Genomic DNA, 5,894 nt, shown 5'->3' with positions numbered 1-5,894 from the left:
TTAGTATAGATTCTGGTAGTGTTAGTTATTTACAGAGAATAATGGAACAAGTGGGGACCCAAGAACAGAAGAGCCCCCAAGAAATATTTTGAACCTGCCAATTTATGAGAAAAGTTATGTGGTCTATTCTATCTGAAGAGGGGAGCAGGTGATATTCCAATTAGGCTGTGAGATTTTTTTTTTTAAGTAGCTGTTTGCTTTCTCAAAAGTTTTACCAATTAAAATCAAGAAGTGTTAAATATTAAATCCTTTGAGTGGAAAATGTTTTGTGGAAAGTGGAATCATGTCTATGGTTTATATAGCTAGTTCAGAACAGTATTAACTACAATCAAAAAGAGTTAATGAAAAAAGAGTAGTGAAACAGAATATTAAGGGGAAATGTAAGTTGTATAGTCTGAGTAAGAGGTTCTGAAAGTACTGGGAAGAGAATCAAGGTATAGAGACAATTGGGGGTTTGAACCATTTGTTAAGTATGGAAATTGGTTAAAGCATATAGACAGAAGATTTGAGCTGGTTTGATATTATATAATTAAAAGAATTGATTTGGGGGGATTCTGGGAGTTTGGGGAGGTGATTTCAAAATCAATTTTAAAAAAGAGGGTAGTTTAAAAGTTAAAAGTTCAAATGGAGATATATGTTTAAATGAGGTTAGGATAATCTGAAAATTGCATTAAAGTGCTACTTTTGCAATATCTGGCAGTGAATTGATTGGAAAAGCGATAAACCCACTAAGATGAAAAGTTTGATATGAAAGCAATTGCTAGGTAAATGTTAATTTTTTATTATGTTATTATTATTCTATAATGTTTTAATCTTTTGCACAAAGTAATCTGAAGATATAAGTAAACTGAATTAAGGGGTTTGTGTAAAAAAAAAGGGGTTTTTTTTTATTTTAATGTTTTATGACTCCTCCAGAGTCATAGGAGGAAAAAGAATTAATGGAAATGCTGTAATAGATAGGGACAGAATGGCCTTGGTAGAGACTGGCAGTCTGCCAAAACTATTGTAAGGATAGACTGTCAGTGTGCTTTTGATCAAGTTTTAGAATTACTAAACAAGGGGAATCAGGAAACACCAATTCAGAATATGTTTGGGGTATAGTTCAATGTGTCTGAAAAAAAAATCTGGGGTGATTGAGTAAAGATAAACAGTAAAGGTAAAGAATTAGTACATATTCTTTTAATATCTCAAACTGAGGGAAATCTCCAATTCCTAGAACATAAAATGTTCTAATATTAAGAAATGTTGGTCAGTAAGGATAGAAAATCTCATAAGTTAGAGCATTGAGAAGTCAGAATTGCACTAAAGATAAAAAGAATTTGCAAACTTTTTTAGGCTTTAAAAAAGAAAATGATTTAAGGTTATTTTGAATATGACTTGGAATTTAAGAGAAGTATAAAGAAAATCTTGTAATTGTAAAAGGGATTTTTAGAAGCAACTGGTCTTAAGAATTTTTCTGTGTTGCAAAATTCTAGGGAGGAAAGGGAATATCCATGAAATTGAAATATTGTAGTAAAAATTAGTAAACTTTGTATAAGAACAGATTTAAACAACTTTTTTGAGAATTTAAGATTGTGTTTCAATAATGGATAATGAATGTATAGAGATTTAACCTATTACATTTGAAAAGATTTGTTATGAGAAAACTTGACAACAGGTTTTTGACCCAGAGGAATTTGTGACAGGCATTGTTTGTTTGTTCTTTTCTTCATGTTTATAGAAAGGAATATCTATATGCAAGATCAATGTAGCTTATTTATTATCTGTGATTTAAGAAGAAGAAATTAAATATGTTAATATAACATTAGCATGGGTAAAAAGTATACATTGGGCTTTTGAAATTATCATATGTATAAGACTAAATTCATGGAGAATCTTATTTTCTTTGTTTTGAAAATAGAGGTGAGGGGCGGCTAGGTGGTACAGTAGATAGAGCCCTGGAGTCAGGAGTACCTGAGTTCAAATCCAGACTCAGTCACTTAATAATTACCTAGCTGAACTTGAGCAAGCTACTTAACCCCATTGCCTTGCCAAAAAACCTAAAAAAAAAAAAGAAAATGAAAGTGTATTTGGAAGAAGAGACAAATAAAGTTTATAAAACACAAATTTAGAAGAAGTTCATGTGTAAAAGATACTTAATTATATGGTTAACTTTAAGAGAACCCACTGAGTGACAGCTAGGTGGTACAGTAGATAAAGCACCTGCCCTGGAGTCAGGAGTATACCTGGGTTCAAATCCGGTCTGAGACACTTAATAATTACCTAGCTGTGTGGCCTTGGGCAAGCCACTTAACCCCATTTGCCTTGTAAAAACCTAAAAAAAAAAAAAAAGAGAGAGAGAGAGAGGACCTGCTGTTTTGTTTTGCTTTAAGAGAATGAGATGTCAACTTGAAAACTGTATGTTTCATGTGGGTTAAGGATTTAATGTTTAAATTTTTAAAAAGTAAAATTGCAGATTTCTTCCCCCACGTTAAATGCAGATTCAGAAGGATAGTGTAATTGCAAGATACCCTTTCCAATAATGTTATATAAATGTGAGGGGCTTTGGAAAATGATTAAGAAATTTAAAATTATGTAACCTTATTAAGATGATTTATCAATGAATAAAATATTAAAGTGTTATCAAACATGTGATCTACCTTTGGAAATATAAACTATTTTACTGTAATTTGGTCAAACCTGAAATTAATGATTGATTGTTTTGTTGGGATAATGAGGGAAATTATCAAAGGTCATGACTATCTGTGTTCCCTGAAATTTTTACTTTTTTTTTTTTAGGTTTTTGCAAGGCAAATGGGGTTAAGTGGCTTGCCCAAGGCCACTAGGTAATTATTAAGTGTCTGAGACCGGATTTGAACCCAGATACTCCTGACTCCAGGGCAGGTGCTTTATCCACTGCACCACCTAGCCGCCCCCCCTGAAATTTTTAAATGATGTGTTGGACCTTGCTCTAGAACTGTAGGTCCAGGCATAAATCTCAAAGTTGTGGTTGTTTGCTTTGAAGTAAAAGCACCTGAACAAACATGGGAAAGAAAATAATGATAATAATTTGATTTTTTACTTTAACAAAAATACAACTTCCACAACTGTTCACTTCACAAGTGAAAATGTTGAAAATTATCAAGTTAACTTGAATTTATAACATTTTCAACATTTTCACTTGTGAAGTGAACAGTTATGGAAGTTGTATTTTTGTTTAAGTAAAGTATATCAATGTGACAGTGAGTAAGGCAAAATGTGAATTTTAATAGTGTTAGAATTTTATAGTCTAATGAAAATATGAATTTGTCTGATAAGATGTTGTGTTAAGAAGTTCCTTTACCAGAAGAGGAGATCTGAACAAGTCATCTGAATTGGAGATTGGAATGCACTCTGCAGATACAGAAGGATATTGAATGTTTCCGGGGGAAAAGAGAGAGAAACTGGATGAGTTCATCTTCCTCCATTGTGCCTATGTGTGTGTATGGGTTGCTTGGTCAGGGTTTCAAGGAGAAGATGGGTCCCAAGTAGATAGGAAGAGAGAGACTAGAACCTGAGAGGGTATCAAGAATAGTGTGAGGGGACTTCAGATGCCAAAATACATATGTATATATATATATATATATACACATACATATATATATATACACATATGTTTAGATAAAAAGGGGAGGGATTGAGTGGGATATTCCCTCTTAAGAGTTAATATTCCTAATGAAGTCCTCTCAGGATTAAAAATCATTAAAACAAAGACAGACTATTATTCTTAGACTATTATTAGAAGAAAGAGGGAGAGAGACCTTGCATTCCAAGCCAGGCACCCTCCCTATTGTTAGGGGGAGAAATAGTGGACTATTTCCAGAGAGACCTTTCATTTTTAGTTAGTCACCTATTTGATGATAAAACTATCTTAACAGTAGATTGTACCCATGAGTAAAACCTTGCATTCCAACAAGGCTCACGAAGACTCCTCTTGTTTGATGATAAGTAGACTGTTACTTCAATAAAATAGTTATAATCCAGAAGGTTATTCTCACCATCTGGATGGTGACATCATATTTTATGAAAACCTTTCATTACTCTGAAGACTAACCAATAAGTTGTCAGAGAGGTGTAGCCTCTGGTTACTTGGGTTTGGTTCTGTCTATGAAGACTCATCATTTGGACTGGGAAAGCATGGGTGGAAATAAAACAAAAATTTATTAAAAAGGTTACAAGGGGGCGGCTAGGTGGCATAGTGGATAAAGCACTGGCCTTGGAGTCAGGAGTATCTGGGTTCAAATCCGGTCTGAGACACTTAATAATGACCTAGCTGTGTGTGTGGCCTTGGGCAAGCCACTTAACCCAATTTGCCTTGCAAAAACCTTAAAAAAAAAAGGTTACAAGATAGGAGTGGCTAGGTGGTGCAGTGGAGTCAGGAGTACCTGAGTTCAAATATGGTCTCAGACACTTAAAAAAATTACCTAGCTGTGTGGCCTTGGGCAAGCCGCTTAACCCCACTGCCTTGCAAAAACCTATGGAAAAAAAAGACGTAGGAAGGGAGAGAGAGAGAGAGAGAGAGAGAGAGAGAAGAACAGCCAAGCAGCCTTGGCTGGGTCATTGTCAGAGAAGATTGTGGGCCCTAAACTGGAGTCCAGCTCAGGTTTTTATGTCTTGCAAAATGTGAACTCCCTTCCCCTATACTCCACCAGGAATTAGGTAGAGAGTAAAACCCAAAGAGATCCCGATACAAATTTTATATTAAACAATGATACTTTAAGAATGAGGAAGATTATAATTATTTCTGTTACAATCATAATTCTCTACTTAAGTCAATTTACATCTCAAGAGTCAATTTACATCTCCACCAAAATTCTTTGTTACAATCAAATTCTCCTCATCTTCCCCAGCATCAGCCCCAAAACATCTCCATGGAAGTTCTACCTTCACAGTTCTCTGTGTTTCCCCTACTTCAGAAGGAAGATAGGAAGGAGGAGGGGAAGGCCTTAGGCCATGTAATTTTTTTTTTTAGTTTTTACAAGGCAAATAGAGTTAAGTGGCTTGCCCAAGGTCACACAGCTAGGTCATTATTAAGTGTCTGAGGTCACATTTGAACTCAGGTACTCCCGATTACAGGGCTGGTGCTCTACTTCGGCAACTGACTGCTGCCCCAGTATCTTCTTTTTTGATGGATTGTTATTTTTTTAATTTTTTTTTTTGCAAGGCAATGGGGCTAAGTGGCTTGCCCAAGGCCACACAGCTGGGTCATTATGAAGTGTCTGAGGGCGGATTTGAACCCTGGGACTCCTGACTCCGCACCACCCAGCGGCCCATCTGTATTTGTTAGGTGGATTCTTACCCCACGCCCCCCCGGGCTGCCCTCCCTCCCCACGGCCCTAATTTATACGGGAGGAGTCTGTGGGTTTTGGACTTCTTTGTGGCCCCCACGAGGCGGGAAGCTGCGCGTCTGCATCCCCACCCGTTTGGAGATGCTCGGAGCCCGCGGACAAGGTCTCTGCTCCGGATCGGAACCCGTTCGCCCAGGCCGGGCCGGCCCCGTCGGAGCGCGTCGCCCCCGGTGGCTTGTGCCCCGGCTCCGCCTCCCAAAGCCGCAGGATCCCGGGGAGGGCGGGGGCCGTCGCTCCGGGTCTCCGCCCCGCGCGGCGGGACTGCGGGCGGGACTGCGGGCCGGCGGGGCGGGACTGCGGGAGGGCGGGGCTGCGGGCGGGGCTGCGGGCCGGCGGGGCGGGACTGCGGGAGGGCGGGGCTGCGGGCGGGGCTGCGGACGGGGCTGCGGGCGGGCCGGGCGGGCCGGGCGGGACTGCGTGCGGGACTGCGGGCCGGCGGGGCGGGGCTGCGGGAGGGCGGGGCGGGGCTGCGGGTGGGCGGGCCGGGCCGGGCGGCGGGGCGGGGCTGCGGGCGGAACTGCGGGCGGC

The sequence above is a fragment of the Macrotis lagotis genome, chromosome 3, assembly GCF_037893015.1.
Source record: "Macrotis lagotis isolate mMagLag1 chromosome 3, bilby.v1.9.chrom.fasta, whole genome shotgun sequence".
In the NCBI taxonomy this organism is placed as follows: domain Eukaryota; kingdom Metazoa; phylum Chordata; class Mammalia; order Peramelemorphia; family Peramelidae; genus Macrotis; species Macrotis lagotis.
Note: the sequence above shows the minus strand (reverse complement) of the source record.